At 40.7% G+C, this 17,334-nt stretch overlaps 1 protein-coding gene across 3 annotated transcripts in view; it reads left to right on the top strand.

Annotated features, from left to right (window-relative positions):
• The first annotated feature begins 15,035 nt into the window (after positions 1–15,035).
• nat16 (N-acetyltransferase 16) overlaps positions 15,036–17,334 on the top strand; it is a 35,128-nt gene continuing 32,829 nt past the window's right edge. For 2 of the 3 annotated variants that reach the window (XM_026160981.1, XM_026160989.1), the window contains exon 1: positions 15,036–15,397. The gene's annotated coding sequence lies outside the window, so the exon portion shown is untranslated. The remainder of the gene's footprint in view (positions 15,398–17,334) is intronic. The other variant, XM_026160974.1, reaches the window with a different exon arrangement.

Raw genomic sequence — 17,334 nt, 5'->3', positions numbered from 1 at the left:
CTGTACAGGCCCAGTAAGTTGAAAACTTGCAGGCTACCTCTGAGCTTCTGTATTGCCCAAGAGAAAAACCATAAAAAGCAGCCACTGCCAGCATCATGTTAGGCTGGTTAATCACAAACTTCTGGGTGTACTATTGGAGCCAGACCCATCCGTGCAGGTGGAGAGTGTGATGGGGGAGGGTGGAATACAGCAGCGATGGGAATAATGGCGTTACAAGTAATGGCGTTACTAACGGTGTCACGTAAAACCAGAGTCATGATAAATAATATATACGCGTGTTTTTCCTCAATCGTTTCGTCACGTTTACTGTCTAAGGACAGCGCAGCGAGCACTCTCTGCTTACAAGCAAACAAAATTCAGCCCTTTCGTGTTGGTGGAAAAATGCACCATGTCGACCAATAAAAAATGATATGGCAACATGACATTTGGTTCTTTAGAAAGAGGGGGAAGTTTTAGGAGTGACGGCGAGTGACGGCGAGAGAGAGTGAGAGAGAGAGAGAGTTTTGAGATGTGAGAGATTTGTGACGTTTAGCATGTTTGGAGTGTGTAGTTAGTGTGTTGTCTTGTGTAGTTAGTGTGTAGTGTTGTGGATAGTTTTGTGTTGTGTGTCAGAACAATGAGGCGACTGCTGTCTCCAGGTAGAAACAGCAGTGACACACCTGCTGCTGTCAGACCTGCAGGTATCAGGCTGTGATGTTTCCTATATAGTGGACAGAAATATTTGTGTGGCATCTTATTGAAGAACAGCTGATTGTTCTGTAAATAGTTTGAAATGGTTATTTAAAAAATCAAGGTAAAAGGTAAATGGCTGCAAATAACTTTGTTGTTTGCAAAACTTGTGCATAGGATTTTAAAATTGACAATTTATTTTTGCATTTAAAGTTCTGAAATATGATCATTAAACATGTTTGTGGTTACAATAAAAAATGTAACTTTTTCTACTCGGATTTTATGTTTTCTGCCTGATTTTAGATCAATTGTGTTAATACAGTTTGTCAAAATGAAAACATGACTGTAAATTCAGACATGTGAGGTTGTGCTGAAAAGGATGAGACCAAACAAGGCAAAGGAAATAGCTTTTAACGGCGAAATGTGGAGGAAAATCAAAAGTAGTCAAAAATGGCCAATTATACCCTGGACCCCAGAGGGTTAAACGTTTTCTTCAAAGTAACGCAATAGTTACTTTTCAAGTAATTAATTACTTTTAGAGTCTTGTAACTTAGTTACTAACGCAGTTACTTTTTTGAAAAACTAACTAGTAACTATAATTAATTACTTTTTCAAAGTAACTTGCCCAACACTGGAATACAGCCGGCAAAAGTAAAAGCAAAAGGAAAACTCATCCATGTCCTGAGATGGTGACATGGATGAGCTTTCCTTTGGCTTCAAATCAAAGTGATAGGACAGGACCAAAATAGAGAGGAGGGGTTTAACGTGTTTGTTAAAGCACTGAAGATTAATAATTTGTTGGGTAAGAGTGTAAAAGTGTCCACACCAGTTAGTGGTTAAAGGAGTAAATTAAAAGGAGTAATATATAATGCATCACTTCCCGTGATGCATTGAGTTTTTCCTTTCCAGTCACCTTTCTCACTCACTATGTATAGATAGACGTCTCTACATTGAATCATATCTGTTATTAATCTCTGTCTCTCTTCCACAGCATGTCTTTATCCTGTCTTCCTTCTCTCACCCCAACCGGTCGCAGCAGATGGCCCCGCCCCTCCCTGAGCCTGGTTCTGCCGGAGGTTTCTTCCTGTTAAAAGGGAGTTTTTCCTTCCCACTGTCGCCAAAGTGCTTGCTCATAGGGGGTCATATGATTGTTGGGTTTTTCTCTGTATCTATGAAGCGCCTTGAGGCGACTTATGTTGTGATTTGGCGCTATATAAATAAAATTGAATTGAATTGAATTGAATCGAGTTATCAGAGTTATCAAACCCGTGGACAATGTGAGTGGAGCCAGACAAGTTTATGCTGAACATATAAACATATAAACTGCTAGTGATGATTCAGTGGTGGTAAGTGCAAAGTAACTACTGGTGTTTATGGTTGAAGCAATGTGGAAATCAAAAATGGCCGAAAAAAATCAAATACCGGTAATAATAATTCAGATGTGGCAGGAAATCGCTTCTGCTGCAGAAAGGCTGCAAGGATGCAAGGAGATCAATCACAAGGGTTTGAATGAAAGTCACCATTTAGAATGAGACGACACAGACACAGAGGACTCGTTCTACAGAGGTTCTAATGATGACAACTAGCATTGTTTGCATAATGCTATTTGTCAGAAATGGCCCTAACCAATCTGGCGCCCTAGGCAAGATTTTAGGTGGCGCCCCCCTACATCAGCAGTGTAGTGTAATGTTGTAACAAATAATATTTCTATTAAATAAGCTTTACTTTGCATTTTAATTAACGTGGGATTATTTTTTGTATTTAGAAATAATAGTACCAACTTTTTTTTTTTTCAACATTTGTGGCACTGGCATGGCGCCCCCCGATGGACGGCACCCTTAGCATTTGCCTATATGGCCTATGGCACGGGCCGGCCCTGCTGTTTGTTATGCAATGAATGCAGTAGCTGAGTGCCAGAAGGAGGACAGAAACGGTAGAGTTGCAGAGGAATCTATAGACTAACACAACTTGGTTGTTTTAAATGATGACCCATGCCCTGATGGTTCTGGACAAATCAAACAGTCTCATCATCTACTGACGTGACATTTGCATCAGCAGAACTGTTGATAAATGGGATGTACTGCATCAAAATACAAGATTCTGTTAAAAAATGTCAGTATGGTCAGCTGCAGCTCAGGTTATACCACAGAAGAAACCCGTCCAAACAACTATTACGATCCCACAGTAGGATCTGAAATGTAATCTCGCTGTGAAAGCACGAAACATGGAACCTGGTGCTAACCGTGTTAGTTTAGCAGTTTCACAAGGTACACAGTAAAGAAAGGTAAGTGCAGAGAAAAGGAGGAGAGACTAGAGCAACAACAAGGAAACTCAGGTGCTATCAATGTGATCTTAATGTTAGATAAATAGAGCCACAACGAAAGGAAAAGACACATCTCCAGGCAGGGGTGGAAAAGGATTCCAGCTATTTAAACAGTCAGGAAAGCTACTCTTTAAAAAGCTGTTAGCTGTATTTAATAATGTGTGGGGGAATGGGGGTCTTCCAAAAGAATGGAAACGTGCAATGATTATTCCTGTTGTAAAACCTGGAAAGGAGCCTAAGTCTAGCTTGTACAGGCCTACGGCCCTCACCTCTTTAATATGCAAGACAATAGAGTGAATGTTAACGGATTAGTAAAGAATTTGGAAAAGTGGGTTTTTGTACTGCACCAGAGCGGTTTGAGGTGGGGTCACTCAGCTATGGGTGCAAGTAGAAGTCTTCTTAGATACTGAAAAAGCAAATGACCGGCTGTGGAAGGAGGGCTTGCTAACAACATGTCATGATGCTGGAGGAGAAAGAATGCTAAGTGGGATCCAGAATTTCTTATGTAACCGGGCAACACAAATGAGAGCTGGCAGTGAACTGTGTGAGGAGCTGGAGGTGGAAAATGGTACTGCTCAAGGAAGTGCCATTAGTCCTTCTCTGTTCAACGTTCTGCTGAATGACATGTTTAATCGGCTGGGAAAAGAGTTTGGTGTCTCTCTGCTTGCAGATGATGGTGTCGTCTGGAAACAGGGAAGAAACCTTCCGTTTATTCTCTCTCAGATTCAGAGCATCCGAGCTTTGGAGGATGTGGTTACACGGGCTAATGATTCAGGCTTTAAAATATCTGTTGATAAAACTAAGTATGTGATATTTGGACATAAAAGGAAAGTAGCAACTAAATACCTGCAAGTATCAGGAAAGTACCTTGAGAGTCAAGCAGTTAAATTTTTGGAATGTGGTTGGATGAGAGAATGACTCGGAAAATATCTGCATAAGGTGTGAAAAGATCATTAATGTGTTTAAAGATAAAAAGTTTACTTTTCAATAAAGTACTGTTACATTACTCACACAGTACTAACCTGTATAAGAGAGCATAGAGGCCTGAGACTGACAGTGCTTGTGTCTGGCCTGTTTATTCTGAAGAAGACTTGTAAGTAACAAACAGCAGATGGCAGCATAGAGCATCGTTGCATCTAGCCTCCCAAACCCGAAGAAGAAGCTGTGTCCCCACCTGTGGCCTGTGCCTTCACTGTACCCCTGTGTGTGTATACATGTCGCCAGAGTCTCGCTCTGTTCCTTATCAGGTTAGCCCTCCTTGTGCTTCCATCTAACTTACTGCACTTTTCTGCTCAACTTGAGAACTCAAAGCACTTTATACAACATGCCTCATTCACCCATTCATAAAATCCTTTTTTTCAATGCTTTTTCTACCTAAGTGCTTTCTCGGTTAATCTCACTCTCTTATGAACACTTCAGAGAGTAACTTGAAGTTCACTCTGTTGCCTAAAGATACTCTGGCAGACTGGAGCAGCCAAGGATTGAAACAGGGATCGAAATCATGTAAATCTAGTTGAAATTTAGTGACATAAAATAATATACCACTCATATAAAAAGTCCAAGTATTGTTGCAAAATTAGTAACAGGGTTTACAATTTTTAAAAAAGAGTACTGTTAATTTTTTCAAATCAAATGGGTTGTTTTACATGTAACTTTTGTGTACATTTCTTATACATTACTGATTTTATACTGATTATACTGATTTTCTAACACTGGAAAATAACAACATGTTAGAAATATTCCAGTGTTAGAAGATCAGCACTGCCCAGTGTTAGCCATTGTTAATCTTCAAAACTGACTAGGTTACTTTTAAACATATAACACTGTCAAAAGTGTTAATTTAACACTCAACAGTGTTGTATTTAACACTCAGAGGAGTGGCCCCATATAGACACGCTGTAGTGTTAATTTAACACTGGAGATCTTGCTGTGTAGAGAGGTTTTGGAAGTAGGCTGTTACTCTGACACTAGCAGACACACGACTGGGAGCCTTCACAGGAATGGGGCCTCGGTCATAAATCTGCTCTTATGGAATGCACCCTTTATGCAGGTCCCAGGAGGGTCAGAGGTGGTTGCCATAGTGAAGTGGCCAGAAAGCTGGAGAAGAAGAAACCTGAGCTGACATCAGACTTGAGGTCACTCTAAACTGTTTTTGTGTTTATCGCACATAATATAAAGCACTTATTGTCTGGGTGTGGGCTTTCTGTTTGTTTGGGTCTCCTCCGTGAGCAGAGACACGGCAGCCTTTTTTTTTTAACTTGAACCTTCAACTGCTTAATACATGTAAGAAAATGCACTTTGAGCATATTTGTCTTTCCTCTCTCATAAAATGAACCCAACATTATCCTCAGTTACGTTAACACAAAGGCATCTGCTGTGATGCTCACACCTCTGATGTTTGCTGATTGTTTTTATGCACAGATATAAAAATATGGATATGTACTGAGAATGATCATAATAATAATGATTCTGACTGACTGAGTAAAAACTGAATTGAACCGGGACCTTTTGAATCAGAAATGGAATCAAATTGATTATAGAAACTGAAATCAGTACCCAGCGCTAGTTGTTTAGCTCTGTATGCCAGCTTGATGCTTGAATAGAGCTGATCCGGTGTGTTAGCTCCTCTGTTAGCGTACTTGGTGTGCTGGTGAAGTTTAGGAGACGCTGCTTTTAATTCTTGCGTCAGTAAAGTCACCTGCAATGATGAGCACAGCGTCAGGATAGTGGTTCTGCTGGTTGCTAATGCTACTGCACAGGTGTCTAAGGCCCGAGTTAGCATTAGAGGAACGTAAACAACAGTGATCATCACTACAGTGGACTCCAAGTGTTGTTCAAGAAATGCACTTCATTATCTGAACATCTGCAAGTGGTGCGACACCACATCTATAAAAATAGGTTGTGGCAGTTTGTTGAATTATTCTATTGTGTGTTGGCACACTGCCCCAGTCAATTAGACTCAGAAAAAAGACTCCCAAGAGTTAATTTCAGACATTACAGGCCACATGAAGCAAATTAATTGTGAAAAATAATGACAGTACAATTAGAAAACGGCTGAAAAAGTATGGCTTGTTTAAAAGGGCTATCAAAGAAAGCCTTTTCTCTCCAAGAAGAGCGTGTTCACATGGCTTAGTCACACCTGAACAACCCACCAGCACGTGAACAAGGCAAACGTGGCTCTGTTACACAGAAATGTCTATAAACATGCTCATTTACTCCAAATATCGATGCAGTTACTTCCGACCCTCCCGTCTTTGGACAGTCAACAATGAACCAGCTAAAGAACAACAACAGATAGATATAACATGATGTCAGCTAATGTTAGGCTAGAGTGTCCTAAAAACAGTCTCCTGCTGACAGTTTGTTTACATTCTCACATAATATGACAGATTATCTGCAATTCAACAATTTTACATTTATTTAGGTATTTATTTTATTTATTGTCATTGTCAAAGAACAATGAAATTGCGTTTGGGGCTTCCGTACAACCCGTAAAAAAAAAAAAAAAAAAAAAATACCCCTTAAAACCCAAGTGTAAATATTTAACCCAGTGTGACTTCAGTGCAATGAGACAATCCTTAGCAACAACATGAGAACAAGACAGGTAATGTTCATAGGACATTCAGACAAAGACCTGAGAAACATGACAAAATGCAACAATGCAACCCGTTCAATATTACTGTACTGTGAGATATGATGGTTGTCTATTTAAGAAAGAGGGGGGGGCAGGGGGGGAAGAGAATAAAGATATAATGCACCAATGCAAACCAGTTCAGTGCTATTAAGAAGTTGGATATGGTTATTGTCCGTGAGAGGGGGGCAGAGAGGGGAGGGGGGCAGAATTCAGGAGCCTCACAGCCTGTGGCTGTTGGCCAGTCTGGATGTTCTGGCCTGTATAGACCTGTACCTGAAATCCCCTTCAAAGAAAGTCGTACTAATGCTCGCTAAGTTTGAGAGCCTGATCCAGAGTAAATACTGACAGCTGAGCCTTCACTCATCACAGATGAATGACGATCCGAGTTTCTGAGGTGACTCAGGGGTAAAAATTTAATTGCAACACAGTTAATTTACACTTTTGATTGCTAAACTGATTGTTAAATGTTGATATCATTAAAACATTTTAAAATAAAGTGTGTACAAAATGGTTTTATACATAAACAGTGCTAGAACACACCATCCATAGCAGGGCCGCAGTCTTTGATGCATCTTGGTTGACTAAACTATGCGATCGTGGCTCAAGAGTTGGGAGTTCGCCTTGTAATCGGAAGGTTGCCGGTTCGAGCCCCGGCTTGGACAGTCTCTGTCGTTGTGTCCTTGGGCAAGACACTTCACCCGTTGCCTACTGGTGGTGGTCAGAGGGCCTGGTGGCGCCTCGCCTCTGTCAGTGCGCCCCAGGGCAGCCGTGGCTACAATGTAGCTGCCATCACCAGTGTGTGAATGTGTGAATGACTGAATGTGTAAAGCGCTTTGGGGTCCTTAGGAACTAGTAAAGCGCTATACAAATACAGGCCATTTACCATAAGCTTGTCCTACAGCAGCAACGTTATAAACTAGGAGGAGTAAGAAAACAGAATTCAGTTAACTGCAGTCTGCAATACAAATACCAAGTCTCCCTCTGACTGGCTGCACTTTCATGAACTTAGATTTAAATAATAACTGGACTTTGATTTTCAAACACCTGCAATGCTCATTTTAAGATTTGGAAGTCAGTTAGAAGGCTACAAAATCCATCTGCTTCCAGTCTTCCTCACAAGTTGAAATATGGTAACACTTTTATTGTTGATATAAAGGATATGTCAACTCTACTTAATGTCTAAGGAGCTTGGTAAGAAAAGTTTCTGGACTACTTTAAGTTTCCTTAAAGAAGCTGTTTCAGCTCTAGGATCAACTGTTGGAGAGTCCCAGATTAAAGCCCTGTGGGAGTGTCCCCTCAAGAGGGTCATGGACCCCCTGTTGATCCTCTACCTAATCACATGAGCCTAGGTGTGAAAACAGGTGTGGGTCCCAATCAGCAAAGCATTTGGGTGAGCTCACTGTGAGACCTAGCCCCACCCCCACCCACCCACTTGGTCATTTGTTGCTGAGAACAAATGACCAAGCATGTGAGTGGGCGCTAAGGCGTCTGGGAAGTGTCTCAAAACATGGATTATAGACAGTTGGTGTCGTAGGCTCTGTTCAAAGATGGTCGCTCACAGTGGACATAGATGCTTCTTTCACTCCTCTGTCCTCTCTGTCCAAAATGTGAACATTGGCATCCTCAAAGAGTGACCTTTGACCTTTAGATGCAGATGAACAGCTGAGTCTTGTCCCGTGGAGGTGGCTCTTCCATGTTGTGCGTTTATGAAGTGGCTGTTTGGTCTGAGCATTCCTCTACACTGTGCAGCAAACACCACATTGTTAAGTTTGTATTCAGGAGTTTTGTCTTTGTGATGAACCAGTTTGTGTGTGAGTGTGTTGCTGGGATGTTGTTCTGTTTGTCCTTCTGATTCTCTGTAACACTTGAAAATAAACATTTTTGCTTGGCTGTTTATTGACCTAACAAGGTGTTTGGATCAATGTTATATTATCAGTATTATACAAAAGCTTGGTTTTAGTACAGATCAGATTAGTTGGATTAAAAGCTACTTAACTAACCACACCCAGTTTGTTTGGTTTGATTCTGTGCTGCTTCTCATCAGAACATCCATGTAAAAGACATTTTATAATCTCAATGGATATTTTATTCCTGGTTAAATAAAGATTAAAATAATTGAAATAACAAAAATAAAAATCTACTCAAAGTGATCTAATGTCATGGTCTGAGTGAGCAGACGGGCATTTCCATCAGTGCCGGAGCACCCTTGGCTCCGCCCGTGGGCAGGACTTCCTCAGCTTCACGCATCTGGAGCTAACTGGGACCATCAGGCCAAAGGGGATTTAAGCTCTGCGCTGCCATCTCCTCTCTGCCAGTTCGTCAGCTACCTGATGGTGGTAACCGGCTCTCACGGTCATGCTGCTATTCTCAAGTAGATTGACTCACGCTGTTTCTTGTGCTTCAGGACCTTTTCTCCAGTGTCGACTGCTGCTCACCACTTGGATCTCGGCTCCTTTCCACCTCACTGGGAAATATTTCCAAACCTGACCTGCCTGTCCTCCTGCTCACTCACCACTTTGGATCCAACAAACCCCAGGTCAGCCGTTTCACCTTTTTCAAATTCCGAGGAAGTGCCTCACCTCCCCCTCATTACCACACCTCCACCTCCTGCAAGTAAGCTGGAAAAACTGTTATACTTACCCTCTCTGGTTATCCACTTTAACCCAGCTCTAACCCTGCTCTCCCCATGTGATTTAACCAGTCAAGGACAAACGTACAGAAAATGCTGCATCAAGCCTTGTAATCATAGCTTTCCTAGTTTTGTTAAGCCTGGATTGACAGCTTGGTGTGATGGTTAGTGCTGTTGCCTCACAGCAAGAAGGGTCTGGGTTCAAATCCACAACCTGGCTGGTTTGCAGTGTGTAATTGTGTGGATGCCCTCAAAGGCATCCACACTATTGAGTTCCTGTTTCTCTTTATTATTCTTCATCTGCAAGTTGCTTCCGTACGTTTTTCGGCGCTTAACTACTCCCTCAGTTTTTGTGCTATTTTCACCATTCAAATCTTAAGAAATTCTGCTCTTTCCTGCTATGACTTTGGTGCTCATAACTTCTATGCTTTTTGAGATATTGAATTTTTTATGCAATATTTTTTGCCCATTTCTTCCACATTATCATTCTGGTCACTGGTTTTCCTTGCCCGGTTGAGCTGTGTTTTAGCTCAGTGAGATGAGCAGCCGTTCTCAGACTGGGAGGCCTGGGTTGAAATCCCGCTTATGGCAACATTTCTTTCAGTTAACAGTTAAACTTTTTTAACTCTTTTCAGCAAAATTTTCAGTTTTTTCTGCTGTTTTCAGAAAAAAAAAAACTCTTTTCAGCAGAAATTCTGCTTATTCACCTCATTTCTGCAAAAATTTTCAGCCTTTTCACCTCTTATCAGCACACTTCTCAGCTGTTTTTAGAAAAACTCTTTTCTGCAGAATTTTCAGCCTGATTCACCTCATTTCTGTAGAATATTGAGCCATTTCACCTCTCATCAGCACACTTCTCAGCAGCTGTTGTGGATAGGCGTAGCTTTGGGTCACGTGTTGTCGGTAATAGTGATTGTTATATCACCTGTTCACGGCCCGAGGGGAATTTTTGTGAATGAGTGGGTGATGGGGGAAGTCGACTTTTGCTGACCGCTCAAGCTTAGGTTGTGTTTGATCACTGTTTTTCTACGGATTTTAAGGATTTGATAACAAATAAAGGAGTTTTAACCTGGAACTTTGACTTACGTTTTAAACAGCGGGCGCGTCAACATTATTCCCCTATTCAGCTGCTCGGCAACTCAAAGGCTTGACAGTCGCCAATAGCAGCTTCTGCTCATTTGAGCAGAATTGTCAGTCTCTCCACTTCTTCGTAAGAATGAGTTTGGCTCAGTGGAGGGCCAGGTTTGAATCTTGTACAGGGCAACATTTTTTTCACCTGTTTTCAGCAGAAATGTAAGTTTCTTCACCGCCATACAACTTTTTGCAAGTTTTCAACTTTTTCAGCTTTTTCAGCAGACAGCTTCAGCTTTAAAGCGTCTGAAGGAAACGGTTTCCAGGGCCTAATCCATGGATCGGCTTCCTCCGAGGCGTGGACGTCTATCAGCAGAGAATGTCCCTTAGTCTGTAACACAGTCAAATATATTCTCAAGTAATATTCAAGCATGCCATTCAGCGTGTTAGTACGAGCTCGGGAGCAGCTTGGGAGAACAAGAAAACAGAGACTGCTTCAGATTGTCTTCCCAAATTGACTCAACTTTATTCACAAGTACAACAGTTTATATAGAGGGTAAAATTCATGAGACAGCAGATTATCAGTTTAAACCAGTACAGACCAAGATAAGGGAGCGTCTTCCTGCCCTTGGGTGAAGAAGCATCCTTTGTGTAGTTTATCAGTTCAGCTACAATTGTGATTATCTCAGCGACATATTTTCAAGGCACAAAACAAAGAGTTCTTTTATTAGTGAAATCTGAAACAAACCATTTGGCCTTCAACAGGCGTCTAAAAGATTAAGAAACTAATGTAGCTGAGGGAGTGATCTCTGTGGTATTTCAACCTTGTACCAGCCTGTGATTCTCACACATCAATTCTTGGGTCAAAGAGAAAAATAACTGAAACAAAGGGGCCTTATTGAATGACAGAGTTTTCCTGTATAATGTCACTATAAAACAATATCCAGTAAATGCTACCATGGTACTAAAATACCTAACAGCGTCCACACTGCATTTTCGCAGGAAATGCAATTTTTTTTCTAGTTAGAGTTAAGTTGGTCATTCTAAATTACCCATGAATATAAGTGCAAATGGTTGTTTGTCTCTATGAAATCATCAACCCCCATATTGGTTCATTAAGGAAGACCAGCAGTAATTGCCTTGATTAACAAAGTAGTTGTTCGAACAACAAGATTTCATTGTGTTTTCCTAAAGTTGTTAACTTGTGTAGAATGAATTAAAACAAATTTCACTCTGCATATTTAAATAAATCACTTCAAGTCAATGTATGTATACTACGTTGAGCCAACGTGATCTGATTACATCAAACCACCAAATGTGTTGGTTTTACATGGTCAGAAATCAGTTACTGTACTTGGTTAAAACACGTGGAAAAAGGTGCCATGATTAAATTGTGTTTATCCAACAACGGATGTAAATCGAAATGTGGTTTTCATTAAACTTTACCATCATTACAATCATTAGTTCTCAAATCAAATTAGTAGTTTGAACTCAGCTAATCTCATGTTAAGTGGTCATAACTGGCTATTTAAGATTCAGTAAGGAAGGAGCCGTTTATTTAACATTTTGCCAAGAAACAAGTTTGAAGTGGTTTGAGTTCAAACATGGGCTCATTTATGTGTCTCCTTCTTCTGGCTGTCTCCCCAAAAGCTGTCAGAAAGAAGCTTTATGCCAAGAGTAAAGGTAAGTGAAGGAAACGGTTTCCAGGGCCTAATCCATGGATCGACTTCCTTCGAGGCGTGGACGTCTATCAGCAGAGAATGTACCTTCACCTATCAGCAGAGAATGTCCCTTAGTCTGTAACACAGTCAAATATATTCTCAAGTAATATTCAAGCATGCCATTCAGCGTGTTAGTACGAGCTCGGGAGCAGCTTGGGAGAACAAGAAAACAGAGACTGCTTTAGATTGTCTTCCCAAATTGACTCAACTTTATTCACAAGTACAACAGTTTATATAGAGGGTAAAATTCATGAGACAGCAGATTTATCAGTTTAAACCAGTACAGACCAAGATAAGGGAGCGTCTTCCTGCCCTTGGGTGAAGAAGCATCCTTTGTGTAGTTTATTAGTTCAGCTACAATTGTGATTATCTCAGCGACATATTTTCAAGGCACAAAACAAAGAGTTCTTTCATTAGTGAAATCTGAAACAAACCATTTGGCCTTCAACAGGCGTCTAAAAGATTAAGAAACTAATGTAGCTGAGGGAATGATCTCTGTGGTATTTCAACCTTGTACCAGCCTGTGATTCTCACACATCAATTCTTGGGTCAAAGAGAAAAATAACTAAAACAAAGGGGCCTTATTGAATGACAGAGTTTTCCTGCATAATGTCACTATAAAACAATATCCAGTAAATGCTACCATGGTACTAAAATACCTAACAGTAAGTGTGGTGTCTTTTTGGGAAAACGTATTACAACACACAAAGTGAGTTAAATAGTGGCTGTGCTTGTGATGCTAACACACTCTTATAACTGTTGGAAGACGTTAACTTAGAGATCAAAACTGTGTTTTTAAGGTCACACATGAGGGATTTATTGCTTTTACAGCAGTAACTCGGTAAACTTTATAAAAGATGAGGTCGGTGGTCTTTAGCTGAGACTTCAGCCTCCTCTGATAGGACTGAGGCACAGAAGCTGCTGCTTTTTGTTTTCTTTTTCTCATTCAGAGTTTTAAAGAGAATACTGAGAAGTAAAAGCTGCACAACTGATCTACAGAAACACTTGAATCTCCAATCAGTCATATTATGGTACACAGCACAGATGCTGCTTCTAGGGTTAGGGCGAGGCAACGGGAATCACATTTTTATGAGTCGTTTGTATTTAGGTTGTTTCTGATAGTATCACTTCTATATATTGCATGTGTAAAAGAAAGCAACACCTTATCTTATAGTGAAGAACCATCATTAAACACTGGAATTCAAAGTTAAATCGAATAAATATTCTATAAATATTATTTTAAGAATTACTGTCATGTAGATGAAAAAAAGAGACAGCTCCATTCATTCATATCAGCACAGAGAGAGAGAGGTGCACTGTGCTGCATTAAAATTCAAACTGAGGGCAGATTTTTCAGCTCTGACACGGTTTGCTCTTCAGTTGAGTTGAGTTTTCTATTTTTAAAAGAAAACGTTATTTGCTGCACAAAGTGACTTCGTCCTTATTCATCCATCCACAGCTCTGACGTATAGAATATATTTATACTGCCAAAATAAAAGCTAGAAAAATACATCCAGTAATTACAAACAATATGATTCTTAACAAGTTTTTTAACATGTTTTTTCCTTTACGTTACCTTTTTTTTTCTTTTTTTTGTTATTTCCTCAGAAATAAACCTGAACCTGTATCTGTGAGTGTTGTGACTGTCCTGCTAATCGGACCTTTTGTGTGTAGATCTTTCCTAAATCCTGGTTACGGACTACGAGAGGAGCTGGAGTTGTACAGAAAGTATGGAGCACCTCTTACCGACCCCTGTTCCCCCATGGACCTTGGAGACCCGGACCCCTTTCCCCTGCACATTGCATATATCCACTTGGTGTTTGTTGTTCACTGTAAATAAACGCACTGTCTTTCGCCTAAGCAAAGTCCCTTTAACAAACCTTATGAACAGTGTTCTTCATTTTCTTTCAATTTCACAATTATGCATCACTTTGTGTTGCATTGTGTTTGTATCACATAAAATCCTGTTGAAATACATATAATTTATGGTCTGATAGTTATGCTAATGTTGCTGTCACTACAATTATTACAGAGATTCAAAGAGTGAAGAACTCACATATGGCACGCACAGTCCTCAGCTGGTACAGGACTGCACTCAAAGGACTTATGATGCTTGAAGACAGAATAATAATAATACACAGAATAAAAATAAATATCAAACATAAAGAAAGAAAATCTTGGCTGCTTGTAAGTTATTTCATTCATACTGTTTGTGCATTCTTCTTCATAGCATGCAGGTAAACGCACACAGGACTGATTATTCAGTGACTTTGTCCTCAAACTGTGGAACCCGGTTTTATTCTAATCCAGTATTAATGTTCTCAAGGATATAATTTCTGGTTTTGTTGTTTTTCAATAACACATTTCGATGATACACTGAATGTTCTGTTAGAAATAAAAAGATTCTTTTAGTTTTGATATAGTGTTTTTAACACAGTCATTACTCAAAATTACAAAAAAATGCTAAAAATACTAATTAGTAAATAATTTTTTTTATAATTAAGTGTTAAATAACCACAATGATTTTTTTATATATAATGAATGAAACTCCAGAAAATAAAAACTCGAAATAAATCAGCAAGTTATAAAAACTGAAACGGAAAATCGAATTGATTTGTTAACATGTGTGTGACTTTAATGATCCTTTGATGTCGCCTGTTTTCATGAATTGAATGAATGAATTCTGAAACGGTGTTTTATTCCACGCTACAGGAGGCGAACATGACTGGATGTCCTGTCCGAGAAACTAAACAGTTCTTATGGCCGCCAACCGGATCCTTCCGGGTCACTGTCCTTAGTGAGGACCCTTCAGACCGGGAAAGGTCTGAAACACTAACAGACTTAAACATTTAAGGGGATCTGTAGTGATACACTGTTACAAAAGTCCTCTAATTGTCGCACACTGGGGAATGCGAACATTTCTGCAGCGTGAGAAGAGAAATCACAGCTCGCACCTGATTATCTGCAGCGCATCTTGACCTGAGTTCATTTTTGAGCCAGCAAAGGACAAACATGTCCGCTACACTGATGCAAAATGGCTCACTGCTGCTCCTGCTTGGAATTCTCTGCACGTCCCTGATGGTGTCAAACTCACGCAAACGGACACACAGAAATAGCGGAGGGGGAGGGGGATGCTGAGCCGCTCCAGTGAACCCAGTATGGATGCTGACGTAGGAAACTGGGATGGGCGGAGCTTGGGGTTCGTATTGAATCTCCGGGGACACCGGCTGGTCTGTGTCGTTCATTCATCGGTGGAATTATTCTGCTCCGAAATTAGCCGTTCCACCATCAGCCATCCTGACTCCTCCGAACACCGACTCTAAGGACGCTACTCCTGGCCATCCTCTGTGGTAAGACCCGAACAGCGTAGGGCTGGAGGCTCGGCAGCAGATGCTGGCTCAGCGCTGTCCTATATGTTGTCTAAAGGAAAATTACCAGCTTATACTACCATCCTATACGGGCTGCGGGGCGCGCGGTGCTCAGCAGGCCGGCTCGCTTCGTGATGACGTTTTGATGGATGCGAGTTATTTTAATGGGCAGTATTGCAGTATTCTATTTTTGGTAGTATTGTTGCAAAACAGACAACTGCATCGTGTTCTGCGTTATTATTCTTATTCTTATTGTTATTGTTGTCCCTCCACGCATATGTCCTCCCGTTAATCGGTAATACCACTGTTATTACTCTGATTACGTTTTTCTCTTTTGGAATTTCGTAATAATTTGTCCGCATGATTTAAGGCCAGGGTTTACTTATTAATCCACAGCGTCACATAAGCAGAAAAATGTATTATGCTGTAACGCGCTGAACATTTCAAAATAAAAGCCCTTATAGTTAATTTTAGAAAATTCATCTGATTTTGAGAAATTGCCACATTTCAAACATAAAACGATCTTTAGGACTTCGTTAGTGTCAACCTGCTATCTCTACTCACATCTTTTAGACGACCTATTCAATTTTTTCACAGCGAGGAACAGAGAAGTTCTGACAGTAACACAATCTGCGTCCTTAAAAAGGACAGTGAGTGACTTCATGTAGACCTTTTTGGGCGTTTCTTGCTAATATTCTTGAACATTTTTTGTTTTATTACCTACCAGCTCATTAAGGTCTAGTCTAATTCTTCTGTGGTTTAATAGATGATTGATTCAAACTGAATCAATTCAACATTCATAAAAGGTGAAAGCCTTTCTACTCTTCATCACTCTGGAAAGGATGAAGAGTGGAAGGTGGTTGATCCAGATCGTGATGCCCAGGAGAGTGGGCATTGGACCTTTTGACCACATTGTTAAACATAGTCTTAGAGAGGGTCAGGATGCCTGAGGAATGGAGAATATCTTTCCTGGTACCAATTTTCAAAAACAAGGATGTTGTACCGTGGGATAAAGCTTATGACTCATCGCATCGAGGAAAAAGTTGTTGAGGCTATGCTAAGAAGAGAGGTGATGAGCAGTAATTAGCAGTGCGGCTTTATGCCCAGACAGAGCCCCACAAATGTGATAATTGCTTTGAGTGTTGAAGTGTAGAGATGGTCCGAAGGAGTTGCACGGTGTCTTTGTAGCTGTGAGAAATCACTCCAAGACAGGCATGTGGGAACGAGAAGTGTCAGAGACATATGTCTGGCTGGTGCAGGACACGTATATGAGGACAAGGAGAAAGCGATGAGGTGTATGTAGAAGGGACAGTTGGGTTCAAGGCGGAGGTGGGATTACATCAAGGATCTGCTCTGAGCCCCTTCTGGTTCACAGTGGTGATACAGAAGAGGCCAGGCTGGACTCTTTGTGGACTAGGATGGTTTTTAGAGATGGTGGGACTAACATAAACCAGAGGCTGAACTGGAGCTGTCAGGGGTATGACCAATGGGAATGACCAGAATGGACAGGATTAGAAATGAGCATATCAGAGGGACAGCTCAGGTCAAGCATTTTGGAGAGGCAAGGCTGAGGTGGTTCGGACATGTGCAGAGACGTAGTGGACATGTAAGGATGCTGAAGATGGAGGCAGAAGAAAGAGAAGTTTATGATTCATAGATGCAGTGAAAGAGAATATGCAGAGGGCTGGTGTGACAGAAGAGGGTGGTAGGAATAGGATGAGATGGAGATGCAGATGATCTGCTCTGGGAACTCCTAAAGAGAGAAGCCAGAAGGAGGGGAAGTTTGAATAATTATAACAGAAGGACCTTAGTAAACAGCAGGATGAGGGCTCAGTCTGCATTTTCAACCCAGCTCATCTACCGTCACACATCTCAGAGAGGGATCCACGCTTAGTTTTTGGGATTGGGTTTTTCTCTTA

Source organism: Astatotilapia calliptera, chromosome 3 (genome assembly GCF_900246225.1).
Source record: "Astatotilapia calliptera chromosome 3, fAstCal1.2, whole genome shotgun sequence".
NCBI classification, from domain to species: Eukaryota; Metazoa; Chordata; class Actinopteri; order Cichliformes; family Cichlidae; genus Astatotilapia; species Astatotilapia calliptera.
Note: the sequence above shows the minus strand (reverse complement) of the source record. Positions and strands in the feature narration are given on the sequence as shown.